The following is a 15853-nucleotide window of genomic DNA, read 5'->3' on the forward strand; positions in this document are numbered from 1 at the left end:
AAATGGAAGTTCTCATGAGGAATACTAGGTTGGTTTAGCAGATGAAAAATCAATCAATGTAACAAACTATATTAGGACAAAAACCACATGACTATTTCAATAAACGCAGTAAAAGCAGTTGCCAAAATATAGCATCTTTTCATGACAAAAACACTCAACAAACTAGCAACAGAAGGGAACTTTCTCAATCTGATAAAAGGTATCTATGAAAAGCCCACATGCTTAATGGTAAAAAGATTAAACTCTTCCCCTGAATAGCAGGATAACCTCATGACTTCTAGTCAACATCATACTGGAGGGTTTGTTCAGAATACTGAGGCAAGAAAAAGAAATAAAATTCATCTGAATTGGAAAGGAAGAAGTAAAATCATCACTTTTCACAGATGAAATGATCTTGTATACAGAAAGTCCCAAGGAATCTACAAAAATCTATTAAAGCTACTAAATGAGTTTAGCAAAGTTGTATGATACAATATACAAAAATAGCTGTATTTCTCTACACTAGCAATGAACACTCTGAAAATGAAAATAAGAAAATCATTCCATTTATAATAATATTAGAAATATACTTCGGTTAAAGCTGGGCATGGTAGTGTGCATCTGTAGACCCAGCTACTCAGGAGGCTGAGGCAGGAGATTGCTTGAATCCAGGAGTGTGGAGCCAGTCTGGATCACATAGTGAGACTGGTCTCAAAACAACAATGAAAAATAAAAATAAAAATAAAAATTTTACACTGGATAAATTTAACAAAAGAACTATAAAACTCACTTGGTAAAAACAAAAGAATATCTTCTAAGTAAACAAGAAAATCTAGATAAGTGAGAAGACAGCTTGTGTTCACAGATTGGCGACTTAATATTAACCTGGAAATATTTCCCAAAATGATCTATAGATTCAAAACAACCCCAATTTTGAATTTTTTTTTTACAAAAAAATTGTTAAACTAACCCTAAACTCATGTAACAATTCAATGGAGCAAAAATAATAAGATATTCTTGAAAGGAGAAGAAAAAGTGGCAGGACTCACACTTCCCCATTTCAAAACTTGCTGCAAAGTTCCAATAATCAAGACAAGGTGGTATGTCCATAGGATAGACATACAGATCAGTTTAATAGAATTTAGAATTTGAAAATAAATCCTTAAATTTATGCTCTACTGTTTTATTTTTTATTTTATTATTATTTTTTTTTTTGCTCTACTGATTTTTGAGAAGTGTGCCCAGATAATCTGATGGGGAAAGAACAGTCTCTTTGACAAATGATTCTGAGATAGTTATCCAGATGCAAAATAAATAATAAGTAAAAAATAAAAAAATAAACTTGAACCCACATTTCCCCCTGTATATAAATGAACATAAGAGTGGTCGAAGACCTAAAAGCACAAACTATAAAACTATAAAACTCTTAGAAAGAAACAAATGTAAGTCTGTGTGACTCAGTTCAGTCAATGTTTTCTTTCCTTCCAGAAATATGATTGACCTTCCAGCTGCCTGCGTCACACAACTCTGAAACTCTGATACACAGAGCTCCAGATGTCATCTTTGATACACAGCTAATGTGTGTACATCTGCTCAGATGGCAGGAGAGCAGCACATGCATGCACAGGCATACCCACAAGTTGGTTGTGACTACTCACAAAACTTGGCTGTTTCTCCAAAGTCTGGGCTCTTATGTGGGGGGAAATCCTATGCTTGCTTCAGTTTAGGTAGGGGAAGGAGGTGGTGGCCGGAAATGTAATCTCTCTGAGTAAATCAGAAACTGAAGAGTCATGCTGGTTTTCAGATTGTTTTAACTATGCCCTAGAGTATTTAAAACAGAAATGAAACTTGGTTTAAAGAACTACTAAAACCATGTGGCACAAACGTTCTGAGGGTCTCTTCAGAGACTGAAAGAAACAGAAAAGAACCAAGAGAGAATATGCAGCTGCAGGGGAGCCCTGGGGCTTTACCTGAGGGTGCAATCTTGCAGCCCTGGAGCACAGATTGGTGTCTAAGTGCTCAAAAGACCCATTCTCTGGATTTTAAACAATTGATAATGGCAGCGGCAGCCCAGCTACAGCAACATAGAATTCTCAAAGCACTTCTTCTCCCTAGCTCTAGTGCTTGCTGATACATGCAACCACATATAAAATGAGCTACAATTTGTGAATGTTTACTGTGTGCCAGAGCCTGTTCTAACAGTGTTGCCTTCATTGACTCCCTTAATCCTTAAAATTATTTTATGAGATGGATCCATTTAACCAAAAATGTAATTTGAAATCCAAAAAAGTTAAGTAATTTACCCAGAGCATAGAGCTACTTAGTAGAGTTTGGATTCATTCAAGTTCTCTGATACCAGAGCTAGGTGTTTAACCCTCGCTCCCAAATCACGAAATGAAATTATCTATTCCTGGGTATATTAATTTCTTACTGCTGCTACAACTAATTACCAAAAATTTGGTCGTTTAAACAACACAAATTTATTTTCTTACAGTGTCAAAGGTCAGAAGTCAGAAATGGGTTGCATGGACTAAAAATAACGTGTCAACAGAATTGCAGGTTCTTCTTGAGACTCTATGGGGAAAAATGTTTCTTTACATTTTCCAGCTTTCAGAAGCTGCTTGCCTCCTTGGCTGGTGATCTGCTCCTCCATCCCCAAAGCACGTAACTTCTGTTTCTATTGTCACATCTTTTTTCTCTCCTTGACCTTCCTATCTTCCTCTTATATGGAACCTTGAGGTAACACTGGGTCCCACAGGATAATCCAGGATCATCCTCCATCTCAAGATACTTAACTCAACCACATAAGCAAACCCCTTTTGCTGCACAAGGTAACATGTTGATAGGTTCTAGACACTGGATTGTGGGCATCTTTGCAAAGGGTCGGGGGACATTGTTCTAACACAGACAGGGATCTAATAAGCCCACAGTTTTATCTGCCTCATGATCCTTCAAAGAAGGAAAGGGAAGAGAAGAAGAAGAACAAGAAAAAAAAACAGGTTAGGGTTGAAGGTGGAGCTCAGAGGTAGAGCATGTATTTAGCACGGGTGCTGCCTCTGGTTGAATCCCCAGCACCAAAAACAAACAAATTAATAAAACAACAAAAAGCTCCAAAGGTTCACAAGTTCAAGAAGAGACTATCAGTGGTTAGTACAGTCTATTGTCTTCTTCCTGGTGGGTTTGTGTCTGTTTCCTAGTAGATTTATGCAAAATTGATGAACTGAATATTTTTATTCTCTCGCTGAGTTGGCTTTTATGATGAGTTGATTCAGAAGCTACTTTAGTCTATTCTATTTGTGTGAACAGTCATTTTATGAATAGTTAATCTCAACCATCTTTAGATCTGGAACTTCCTTATCACTTCTGGTTTTTATACCATTTACATTTTCCTTATATCAATTTCCTATATGATATTGAAATCATTCAAAGTATGGTTTATGACCACAATGTAATAAAACTAAGTTAATAACAGAAGATCTGTAAAATTCACATTCCTAAGTAACTGATAAGTCAAAGAAAAAAAAATCACAAGGGAAATTAGAGAATCTTTAGGGAGGAATGAAACAGCTTACCAAAACATGGGATGCAGTACAAGCAGTTCTCTGGAGAAAATTTATAGCTATAAATGCCTATATTAAAAGAAGATTTTAAAAATATTAATTCAATAAACTCATTTTTAACCTTAAACAGAATTAGAAAAAGAGCAAACTAAACACAGAAGTCAAAAGGCAGGCAATTAATGAAGATTAGGATAGAGATAAATTAAATAGAGTATAGAGAGATTAGAGAAATAGTTAACCAAAAAAGAAAAAAAAAGTGCTTGAGAAGATCAACAATATTGACCAAACTTTAGTTAGAGTGACCAAGAAAAAGCGGAGATGATTCAGTTACTCATGAAAGTAGAGACACAACTATTGACTTTACAGAAATTAAAAGATCATTTAAAAGTATACAATGAACTATTGTATGCTAACAAATTAGATAACCTGGGTGAAACAGGCAAATTCCTATAGACACACAAACTACCAAAATTGATTCAAAAAGAAGTAAAAGATCTAAATAGATCTGTAATATAAAAATATTAAATTAGTAAACAAAACAAAACAAAATAAAGTAGAAAAGCAACTTCCAATAATGCAAGGAGGATACTGCTATAACCCAAATCAATTTTCATATTCAATGCAATAGCTATTGAAATTCCAAATCTCCTTCTTAGTGAAACTGGACAAAGTAATTCTAAAACCCACGTGGAATTGCAAAGGACCACAAATAGCCAAGACAATCTGAAGAAGAAAAAAAAAAAAAGAAGAAGAAAGTGAGAAATTCACACTTTCTAATTGCAAACTATAGAGTTATGGTAATCTGTTTATGAGAGATACACTGGTCTATAATTTAATTTTCTCATAAGACCTTTAATCCTATTTTTGTATTAGGGTAATTCTGGCCTCATAGAATGAGTCAGGAAGAACACCCTGTTTCCATCATCTAAAAGAGATTGTAGAGAATTGGTGCAATTTCTTTCTTAATTTGTTAAACTTTACCAGGGAACCCATTTGGGCCTCGCTGGTGCTTTCTGTTTTGAAATCTTACTAATTGCTGAAGGATTATTCAGACTGGGCAGTTCTTTTGATGGAATTTTTGGCAAATCATGTATTTCAAGGAATTGGTTTGTTTCCTTAAGGTTATCAAATTTTTGTTGTATATGATAATAGAATGCATTAAAATTCATATTACACCAATAGAACACAATTTTTCATATCTCTGGTTGTACACAAAAATATATTCACACCATTTGTGTCTTCATACATGTACCTAAGGTAATGATGTCCATCTCATTCAACCATCTTTTCTATCCCCATGCCCTCTCCCTTCCCCTCCTATCCCTCTACCCTATCTAGAGTTTGTCTAATCCTCCCATGTTCCCCCTCCCAACCCCACTAAGAATCAGTCTTCTTATATCAGAGAAAAAATTTGGCATTTGATTTTTTGAGATTGGATTACTTCATTAAGCATTATATTCTCTAACTCCATCCATTTACCTGCAAATGCCGTGATTTTATTCTCTTTTATTGCTGAGTAATATTCCATTGTGTATATATACCACAGTTTCTTTATCATTCATCTACTGAAGGGCATCTAGGTTGGTTCCAGTTTAGTTATTGTGAATTGTGCTATAATAAATATTGACGTGGCTGTGTTGCTGTAGTATGCTGTTTTAAAATCCTTTGGGTATACACGGAGAAGTAGGATAGCTCGATCAAAAGGTGGTTCCATTCCCAATTTTCCAAGAAATCTCTATACTGCTTTCCATATTTGCTGCACCGTTTTGCAATCCCACCAGCAATGTATGAGTGTGATAGTATTTCTTTATAATCCTTTTAATGTCCATGGGTTCTGTCGTGATATCCACACTTTCATTTCCTATATTAGAAACTGATTATTTTGTTTTTCTGATTACTTTGGATTCAGTTCACTCTTTTTAAAAAATAACTTTATCTATATATCTATTTATTTATTAAGTGCTGAGGATTGAAACCCAGGCAAATACTCTACCACTGAGCCACAACCCCTAGTTCTCTAGTTCACCCTTCTTTTAGTTTCCTAAGGTGGAAACTTAGATTATGGATTTTAGATCTTTCTTCTTTTTTGACATAAGCATTCAATGCTATTAATTTCCCTCTAAGTACTACTCTTGTTGCATCTCATGAATTTTGATGCTTATTTTCATTTTCTTGAAAGTACTTTGGCTCATGTGTTATATAAAAGTATGTTGTTTAATATCCATGTATTTGGGGATTTTCTATTTATCATTCTGCTATTAATTTCTAATATAATTAATTCCTTTGTAGTCTGAGAGTGGACATTATATAAAGTGAAGAAAATATTTTTAAATTCTTTTACATTTGCTAAAGTGTGTATTATATGCCAGGATGTGGTCTGTCTTGATGAATGTTCCCTGTAGGCTGGAGAAGGGTGTATATTCCACTGTTGTTGACTGAAATAATCTGTAGATGTCAACTACATTAATTGATTGATGGTAGTGTTGTCTTCAACTATGTCTTTTCTGAGATGATTTCTGCTGGATTCATTTATCTCATTTATATACAGGGCATTGAATTCTCTAACTTCAATGATGGTGTCCATTCATGTATTTCTCTTTGTTGTTCTGTTTTTGCTCACCTACTGTGATGCTCTGTTATTAGTCACACACATGTTAAGGATTATTATAACTTCTTGGAGAATTGACCTCTTTATCATCGTGTAAATGCACTTCTTTATCCCTAATAATTTTTCCTGCTTTGAAGCCTTCTCTTTCTGAAGTTAACATAGTGACCCTTACATTCTCTTAATGAGCATTAGCATGATGTATTTCTATTTACTAATTTACTTTTAACATATATATATCATTAATTGATCTGTTCTTGGACCTTTTAATCTCCATATGTATTAATTAATTAATTAATCTATTTATTTATTTATATTTATTGCCATACTAAAGATTAAACCCAGGTACTCTACCACTGAGCTATATACCAAGACCTTTAATTTTTTTGAGACAGGGTCTCACTAAGTTGCCCAGGCTGGCCTTAAACATGATCCTCCTGCCTCAGCTTCCCCGGTACCTGGGATTACAGGTGTGCAGTGGTGCACCCAGTCATATATGTTTTTTAAAATACTTGGAAGTTTTAATTTGATAGATTGAACTTACAGATTTCACAGTATTAAATCATCTCATCTACAATTATAGAATGCATATCCACTTACTTAGACCATCTGCATAGAAGTTTTATAAACAGTTGGTTAACTTGATCATTGTATATTTTATAGCTTTAAAACCATTATGCACCGTATTTTGTTTTTATTCCATTTCTAGAATGTTATTGCTGTTTAGAGAAATTCTACGTATTTAATTTGTTGTTAACTAATCATCATTTTAAAGCTGTTTTCTTGCTTCCAACTGTTGAGAAATCTCAAGCTATTCTGAATCCCAATCCTGTGTTACCAGTTCATTCTCTCTAGAAACTTGTAAAATCATTATCTCTCTTCCATCTATTCCTCTGGTAATTCTATCCATTCTTTAGGATCCCAATAACCTGATAACTCCTTCATGAAACCCTCTAGGGTTTTCTTGCCTTCCTACTCCCCATATACATCCTCCACCACCACTTCATTACTCCCTCCACAGAAATTTGCATATTAATTATTTATTATAAGTGTTCTCATGGTAATGAATTAATCTTATTCTTATTTTATGTGTTGGTCAGCTTTGTGTTGCTATGACCAAAATAGCCGACAAGTACAACTTAGAAGAGGAAAGTTTGGGCCTGGGGATGTGGCTCAAGCGGTAGCGCGCTCGCCTGGCATGCGTGCGGCCCAGGTTCGATCCTCAGCACCACATACCAACAAAGATGTTGTGTCCGCCGAGAACTAAAAAATAAATATTAAAAATTCTCTCTCTCTCTCTCTCTCCTCTCTCACTCTCTCTTTAAGAAAAAGAGAGAAAAGTTTATTTTGGACTCAAGGCTTCAAAGATTCAGCCAGCGGTTGGCCAGCTCCATTTCTCTGAGCCAGAGGTTAGACAGAACATTATGGTGGAAGGGCATGATGGAAGAGAGCTGCTCAGTTCATGGAAACCAGGAAGCAGAAAAACAGAGAGAGAGAGAGAGAGAGAGAGAGAGAGTGCTCACAAGGAGCCAGGGACAAAAATTATAATCCCCAAGGCATGTCCCCAGTGACCTAGCTCCTCCAGCCACGCTCCACCTGTTTATTGTTATAACCAGTAGTCAATTCAAATTATTAATCCATCAAATAGATTAATCCACCAATTAGGATACAGCTCTCATAATCTAATCATTTCACCTCCCTCATTAACACAAGGAGCTCCTGAGGGACCCCTCATAGCCAAACCATAATACTTAATAATTCCCAAAGGTCAGGAAGTGCTTGAAGACAAGAAGAAGCTCATTCTTTGGCACACTCATCACCCCCGTTGTGTGCTTTGCAATGCAGGTTAGAAGAGAAGAACACTCTTTTATATATCTCTAGACTTAAACTGGACAACAAATATCTAAACATACATTCTAAAATTCAGCCAAACCAGAGCTGTGTGTTCTAGAGAGGCATTTCAGTGGTCTTAATCATGAACAGGTTTTTCCCTGACTCTTATGAGCCTAATTAGCCAAGAACTCAACTGGGGGCTAAAATCACAACAGGGAAAATAATTGTGGAGTTTTGTCTTCACAGCAACAGGTTACAACTGCTGATTTATAACTCTTGGGCAGAGTTATAAATAACAATTGGTTCCATGCCAGGGGATAACACCTTGGCAGCCAAAGAGCCCATTGATGATCCCCAACCAGATCCACCTGACTCATCCCACTATGAGCATGTGCTCTGGGTCCCCAGCTGCTCTGGATTGGCATAAAAGGAGGTCATGGGAATCTCTAAAGAGTTAATGCAGAGATAAGGGTCACCTCTTGGGACCAGCCAGAGCCAGCCCTAAGCTAAATCAACACATCTGATATTTACCTCTCAACCTTTGCTCCTCAGTCTCTTGCCCAGAGCAGTTCTGCAGCCAAGTGTCTGGGGTTTCCTGCTGATCCCCGCCTGCTCTTCCTGGAGGTGGCTCGGCAGCCAATCAGCCCTCAGATTCCTTCCTTGTGAAAGCTGCCCATCTAGCCCTTGCCCTCAAGGAAGGGGACTGCAAACCATGTCCTGATAAAAGTATTCACATCAGAGTGTTTATGGGTGTAGGTATCCTGAGGTCTCCTTTTAAATACTGGCTTCTGGGTACTGCCTTTATTTGGAAAAGTTATTTTTTTCATGGATATTTATTTTCTAGAAAAAAAAATTGGGATGGGAGGAATGGAAGCTTTGGACATCTCTTGAAATTTTGTTTTTGAGGAAAACTTTCTTATAAAGCAAGGCTGTTTTTGCTGGCAAACCAAAATACAGGGATCACTTAAGAAGCAGATACTTGGGACAACATGGACAGTTCTGTCCTGAGAGCACACAGAAGACTGAGGGAGACCAAGGCGGGAGTTTTTCCTTCAGTAACAGAGATAATTCCCCCAGCAGTCTTGCCCCAACTACTGGAGCACTTTAAAGTTGGCGTTGTCTTTTAAAATCACACATTTTCTCAATGTTTTTTGGACAATTAATTCTGCTAGGCATATAAAGGTTTTAAAAACTTTTACCAGTATTGATAATTTCCCTGGAGATTAAATGTTTTTGATTCTTACTGCCCATCTTTACCAAGTAGAAACAAAATAAATTTGGGGGGAAAGATTTCCTGCTGTGAAATACACCCAGTATTACCTACTGTATTATTGTTGTCTGCCCAGTTAAAAACAGTCTCTCATGAACATTGGTGATTATTTTTGACAAATGTTAATTTAAGATCCTAGATCTTTCCTTTTCTCCCATTTAAAGTCTGTGTCCTGGGACTGTGGTTGTGGCTCAGTGGTAGAGTGCTTGCCTAGCATGCGTGGGGCACTGGGTTTGATCCTCAGCACCATATAAAAATAAGTAAAATAAAGGTATTGTGTCTATCTATAACTAAATGTATGTATTATGTGCCCTTATTATATTTATTTTTTCTTTATTAAAATATATTTTTCCTATTACTTACATCATGCTGGTAATTCCTATAATATATATATTATATTTTAGAAGGTGGGTCCTTTGGGAGGTAATTAGGTCTCAAGGATGGAGCCCCCATGAAAGAGGGGGCCATATGAGGACATAGCAGGAAGGCGACTATTTGCAAATCAGGAAGAGAGCCCTCACCAGACACCAGAACTCCTGACATCTTGACCATGGACTTCCTGTCTCCAGAACTGTAACAAATAAATTTCTTTTGTGTATAGATTGCCTGGTTTGTGGTTTTCTTAAAGCAGGCAAACCTGACTAAGACACAATAAATAGATTGAGTCAGTTAGACTATGATAGAGGCCTTTGTACCAAAGGCTGATGTAGAATCTGGGCTGGGATAGGTAAAATCCAAAGAATACGCTCCCTACAGATGTCATTTATGAGGGGTAGAGCTTCACAGTAGACCAAGAGAGCTGTTCTAAAATAGAAAGGAAGACAATAGAGTAGACCTGCACAGGAGGCAGGAACAAGAAAACACAGGCGTCTGTGGGGGGAAAACTGAGTAGCTCTGTGCATGATTTCCACTTCCAGCTCCCATGTGACCTGCGGGAGTTGGCATCTTTAGGTACATAGGAGTCTTGTTTTGACCCGTTAATAATCTGTTTTTCTCTACCCATTAAAGTGGATTTTATCACAGAGTATTGACTAAGATCTATAAGGTCATTTTTTACATTTATTTTTTGTAGTTGTAGATGGACAGCATGCCTTTATTTTATTTATTTTTATGTGATGCTGAGGATGGAACTTAGTGCCTCACATGTGTAAGATAAGTGCTCTGCCACTAAGCTAAGCCCCATAATAGCATTTTTAATAGTTGCAGTTTTCTATTACACAAATATACCAGAATTAACTTCATTAAATCCTAATTTGATATGATATTGTTTTTATTCCTTAACTTCTGAAGAACACTATAATAAATACAGTTGCAGCTAAATATTTACAAAGATTAAGTTAAATCATTAGATGAGGAATAATGGACTAAAGGAAATTAGTATCATTTATACATTTCATTACCAATCATGGTATGTCTGAAAATTCCTGTTTCCCATATCCTTACCAATATTAAGTTGATCATTTTAAAAAAAGGAACAATTTTGCCAATTAAAGTAGGTGCGAATGTTTTCTCCTAGTATTAATTTAGATTTCTTTAATTCCTGGAATTTTACATACTTCCTTTTTCCCCATTTGGAAATTCTTGTTCATGTCTTTTACTCATTTTCTTCTATTAGAGTGTTCATTTACATACTCTTGATTTGTGAGCACTCTTTCTTATAAAATTAAGGATATTAAAATTTTGATCCTCACATATTGTAAAGTTACCTCCTCTTAGTTATTTGCCTCTTAATTTATATATATATATGTATATATATATGATATAAATTTAAATATATATTCTTGTACTTGTGTGTAGAAATATTTCCCATATGGTTTAGTTTGATATCATAACTAGAAAGTAGTTTACCTCCCTAAGATTATACAATTACATATTTTTTTTTATTTTTAAATAGGCACACTAAGAAAAAAAAATAATGAAATACCAGGACACTTAGAAATTAAAAACTTACATGGGATAAAATGAAGATAAGAAGCAACATGTACTAAAATTAAAACAAAATCCATCATTGAACCATCTTTAAATTTTGGCATACTGAAAGTTACCAATTATGAAATCATTAGGAAAGGGAGATGATTTCATCTTAGCATAAAATGTATTCATCAAATGTTTCCACCCTGCCTGAGATTTGCCTGTATTATTTAAGTCATGAAATATTTCTAGGGGAAAATAAACCAAAATGATATTAAGTCATTCATGCAGCAAAGACTTTTAACTCTTTCTTTCTTTTCTGTGGGTAAAATCACAGAGGCAGGGATGAGAGAATTTGACTCCAGCCCTCCCACCCCATCTGACCCCCACTGGCTTTGTGTGGTGCCCTCAGGACCATTATCACCCGTATGTGAAACACTGTCAGCTGGTGCATCATGGATGTGGCTCCTATCCTGCAAAGTCCCTGGAGAGTCTGAATTGTTGGTGGCAGAAGACACATGCAGCCTCTAATTTTTCTTATTATCTTCGGTCTTGTGGTTAGAGAAAGAAGTAAAACAATATACCATAGTTTGCAGGAGTTGTCCCTAATGAGATCCAGCAGGGACCCAGGATGGGCAGCAGGGAGGAGCCAGCAGGAGGGAGACCAACATCCCGAGGGCATGTTGTGGACCAGCTGTTGAGAGTGGTTCTGCATCTGAAGTATTATTGTCTCCTTTCACAGACCAGGAAACAAGCTCAGCCAGGTCAAGCAGCTTCCCCTGGTCACACAGTGAGAGAAGGAGCTGAGAACTGGGAAACAGGATGCTGGAGATAACAGGAATTAGTTAAAACACTGTGAAGATCCAAAGGTCACCTGAGCTGCATGGTAGGGAATAGCTTTCTAACTGATGGGTGGTTTGGCAGTCTCACCCTAATCCTGATGGACAGTGTCCACAGGGGCAAGGATTCCAAGTGAGAGCTGAAGTCTTTCTACTGCAGTAGAAGAATGCAGGTCTGAATGAGAAGGCCTTCAACTCTTACATTCATTTCCACTTTGCAAGATGCTGTCAACTTAAGCAGTGTCAGTGTTTAACACTCACAACAATCCTAGGAGGTGTCCTGGGACTTATTATTAACTCTTTGCCTCAGAGTGAAATATGCTTGTTAATTGATTTTAGGTAAGAATTTATACAACTACATTGAAATGTTAGGGCTGGTGATGAAACAAGACCCAAGCCTAGTCAGGATCTTCCTTTATCCACAATGGAAAACTATCAGTCTCCTCAAGAATGTACATCTTTAGGCTATGGGTTCCTCTCTCCACAGCACAGCATGCAAATACCCCAAGCAGCTTTAGCTTATTTACTTATTTTTATTCAAAGCATCTGTTTGGCTTTTCTCCCAAAATAAATGCATTTCCAGGAGAGACAAACACATCCCTTTTGGGGGACTTCCTGTTACCAGAATGAGTGCTGCTGATTTAAAAACTGCACATAGCTGGGCGCAGTGGCATACGCCTGTAATCCCAGCAACTCAGGAGGCTGAGGCAGGAGGATTGCAAGTTCATGCTTCATTGGATTTGAGTCCAGTTACTACAACTCACATGTGATCAAATATGCCCTTAATTCTTAGCTCAACACTTCTGTGCAACGTGCTGCTTCTGCCCTCTCTGGTCACAGTGATCAAAGCAGCTCCAGTTGTCTTTCTCTTAGAAAAGGGGAAACAGGGTCCTTCCTTTTGTAAATTGCTGTACTCAAAGCACTACTTCCCTTGTTTACCTAGTAATTTGTATCTGAAATAGACACTCTGCCTCCGTCTGTGGCCATTTCCACTGGTGAAGTAATTTCCCTGGGTCTCTTGGCTATCGTAGGCAGAACTCTATTTGAATAAAATCTTTACGGGAAAGAGGATATGCCTGAGCTGACATTCCCCTCCCATCATCTGACGCTACAATCTGTGAAATGAATGTCACTTCCCCTAATACCCGCTGAAAAAGGAGAAATTACTTGACATGAAGACTATGTGGATTAATGATGGCAAATAGATGTGTGTGCGTGCCTGTGTGTGTGTGTGTGAGTGTGTGTGTCCAATATGTTGGGTGAATTTTCTGAATCTTGGCTAAATGAAAAAAAATGCCACTGGAAACGTAATCCTGTTACTTTGTTTCTCTCAGTGGGTAGAGGGCTCTCCACTTGATGAACAAAGGGGTGGATAAAAAAGGACAAAGGGACAGGCTCTCTGGTGCACAGGGCCTTTCTCTGGCTCACTTTCCCTTATCTGTTCTCTTCCTTCTTTCTGGACTCCAGCCCACACTACTCTGGGACCCTGGGAGGCTAGTGATGAGGATTTGTTTTGGCCTTTCACCTCTCTGGGGCTTGATGGCATTATTATCCTTAATGACAGGATGTGGGAGTTAGCGTGATCTCAGTGTGTTAGACAAGGAATGCTGAGCTAAGACAGAGCAAGTGTTTTATCCGCAACCACCCACAGTCAACAAGTATCAGGGAGGGGGTAAGAAGGCTGGTCTTTGGACTTTGCCATTCCAGTGTTCTCTGTCCGCACCAACCATCTCGTGGACTCACACCGTGACGCTGGGGGCTCACTCTTGCTTCTGCAACATCATCCTCACTTTAGTGATACCTGTCACACAAAGTGGGTGGGCAGTGTCGCCAGGCTCACAGACCAGCAGTTTCCAAGCAGGGGTGATTTTGCACCCTTGGGGAGTTTGGGGCCCTGTCTGGAGATAATTTTGGTTGTCAGAACACAGGGCAGGAAGGTGAGTGTTAATGGTAGATGCCAGGAACTCTACTCAAATACTTCAGGGCACAGAACTTCATCCCTCTGCTCCTCTGCCACCAGCAAGGGCTCATCCAGCCCCAAATGCCAATGGTGCCCAGGTGGAGCAAAACCTGCCTTCTAACTACCCACGTTGGTCAGGCAAATCTGGAGCCAGATCTGTCCCTGGGGATCTGGTTTTGGCAGAAGTCTCTGTGGATTTGGGCGCACATGAGGAGTCCTGAGGCTGTGCAGCAGGGTGGAGGGAGAGTGAGGATATCTGGGTTGGGGTCTTGGCTCAGATCTTAACAGCCACTGTCTGTCTCAGTTCATAGACTTCCCTGGAGGGTCTCTCCTCTCAGCTTGGTCCTGACTGCAGAAATCTGAAGTCATTCCGATGGCCTGTGGGAAATGCTTTGGAAACACCTTACCTTGGGTGGGCCAAGGGTGGAATGGCACCCATGTTGTGACTGTTGGCTCACCAGGGCCAGTACCCAAGGACACCCTGGATCAGCTCCTTGAGCTTCTCGTCCTCTCTCCCCTCCACCCCTTCCTGGATGCAGTCCCAGCTCTCCCCCTCAGCATTGCCCCAGTACTATTCCTTATTTCTGACCATTTGTTTTACCCCAATGCTCTTTTCCCAATCCCCCCAATTCCCTCTGTTTAGAATCACCATGAAAACTATTTCAGGTTATTCAGGACCACGCATTCTACGACAGTGGGTCCTTTTACTCTCTGACTAGCATTTGGGGTAAATCCTCAAAGCCGTAATGGAAACCTTCCCAGGTACTGTGCTTCTGAACAATGCTGGCTTTTCTGACTAGGACGTTCACTACCCTATCTATCTCATGCCCTTATTTCACCAGATATCCTAAAACAACTCTTCTTGGAGGATTCTCAAGGTTCTTTGAGAATCATTGTTCAAAACAAGTTTTCTCCACTGGAAAACTTTCTGAGGCCCATAAACAGGTGTCTTATGCATAAGAGATGCTCAGCAAATACCTGCTAACTCAGTTTGATAATCAGCATCCCAACAAACGCCAGGGCGCCCATTGCTCTGCTATAATTGGCTTATGTCTCAACCATGAAGCAATTGTTAGTTTCCTCTCCATCACTGTGGACATAGAGAACCATTCCCCCTCCCCATGACTGGTAGTTTCTTACCTTCTCATCAGAAACTCACAACAGAGAGGAAAAAAGAAAACAAAATTCAAAGATAAAGAAAGGATGGGGTGAGACATAAACCAGTAGAAACTTAGAGCTACCATTGACCCAACATTTTAATTTTACAGAGCCTTACTCTGATCCAAAGTCAATATTTTTCTTCCCCCATTATCTATTGCTCAGCAACCCTAAGTTAAAAATTAAACAAAAGGACATTTGGCTCTTCTTTTGTATATTTTAAAAATATACAGACATGGGCACATTTTTTTGGAAGTCTAAAGTCTTTTAATTCAAAGGAGAATCAATTTCAGTGAATCACTATAAACGCAAAAGCTATGAACCAGAGTCTCTTAACGCGCAGAGCCGTACTCTTCCATTATGTCTTTTCTTTTAACTGATAAATCTCCCCGGAGCAGAAACCTCGGCCACAAAATGTCACAGCAGAGAGTAAAACACTGTGGGCACTTAGTCATTCAGAAGTTGTCACACCTCCGCTCTGCAGTGGCAGCCGCAGATGCCTGCCCATTGTAGCTTTGTCATTAATTGTGGGGACCCCTAGGACGGATTTTGATTTTGCAAGCTCTTCTGCGGAGCCTGCCTTCCTGTTTATCTATCTTGGTGTGCTCTTACAGCACATGCAATTCAGAACACAAGTGAATGTGTTTTACAATTCAAAACCAGAAAAGACCAGAACATTTAAAATTATATATATATATATATATATATATATATATATATATATATATATATATATAT

The 15853-nt window shown here is 38.3% G+C and overlaps 1 long non-coding RNA gene across 1 annotated transcript; it reads right to left on the bottom strand.

Moving 5' to 3' along the window:
• Nucleotides 1-502: 502 nt before the first annotated feature.
• Nucleotides 503-11970, bottom strand: LOC144367033 (uncharacterized). The gene is made up of 3 exons (XR_013426237.1): nt 11743-11970; nt 3552-3608; nt 503-689 (listed from the first exon to the last, which is right to left on the bottom strand). It is a non-coding gene; the product is annotated as an uncharacterized LOC144367033 (long non-coding RNA).
• Between the last annotated feature and the right edge of the window lie 3883 nt (nt 11971-15853).

This window comes from Ictidomys tridecemlineatus, chromosome 10 (assembly GCF_052094955.1).
Source record: "Ictidomys tridecemlineatus isolate mIctTri1 chromosome 10, mIctTri1.hap1, whole genome shotgun sequence".
NCBI classification, from domain to species: Eukaryota; Metazoa; Chordata; class Mammalia; order Rodentia; family Sciuridae; genus Ictidomys; species Ictidomys tridecemlineatus.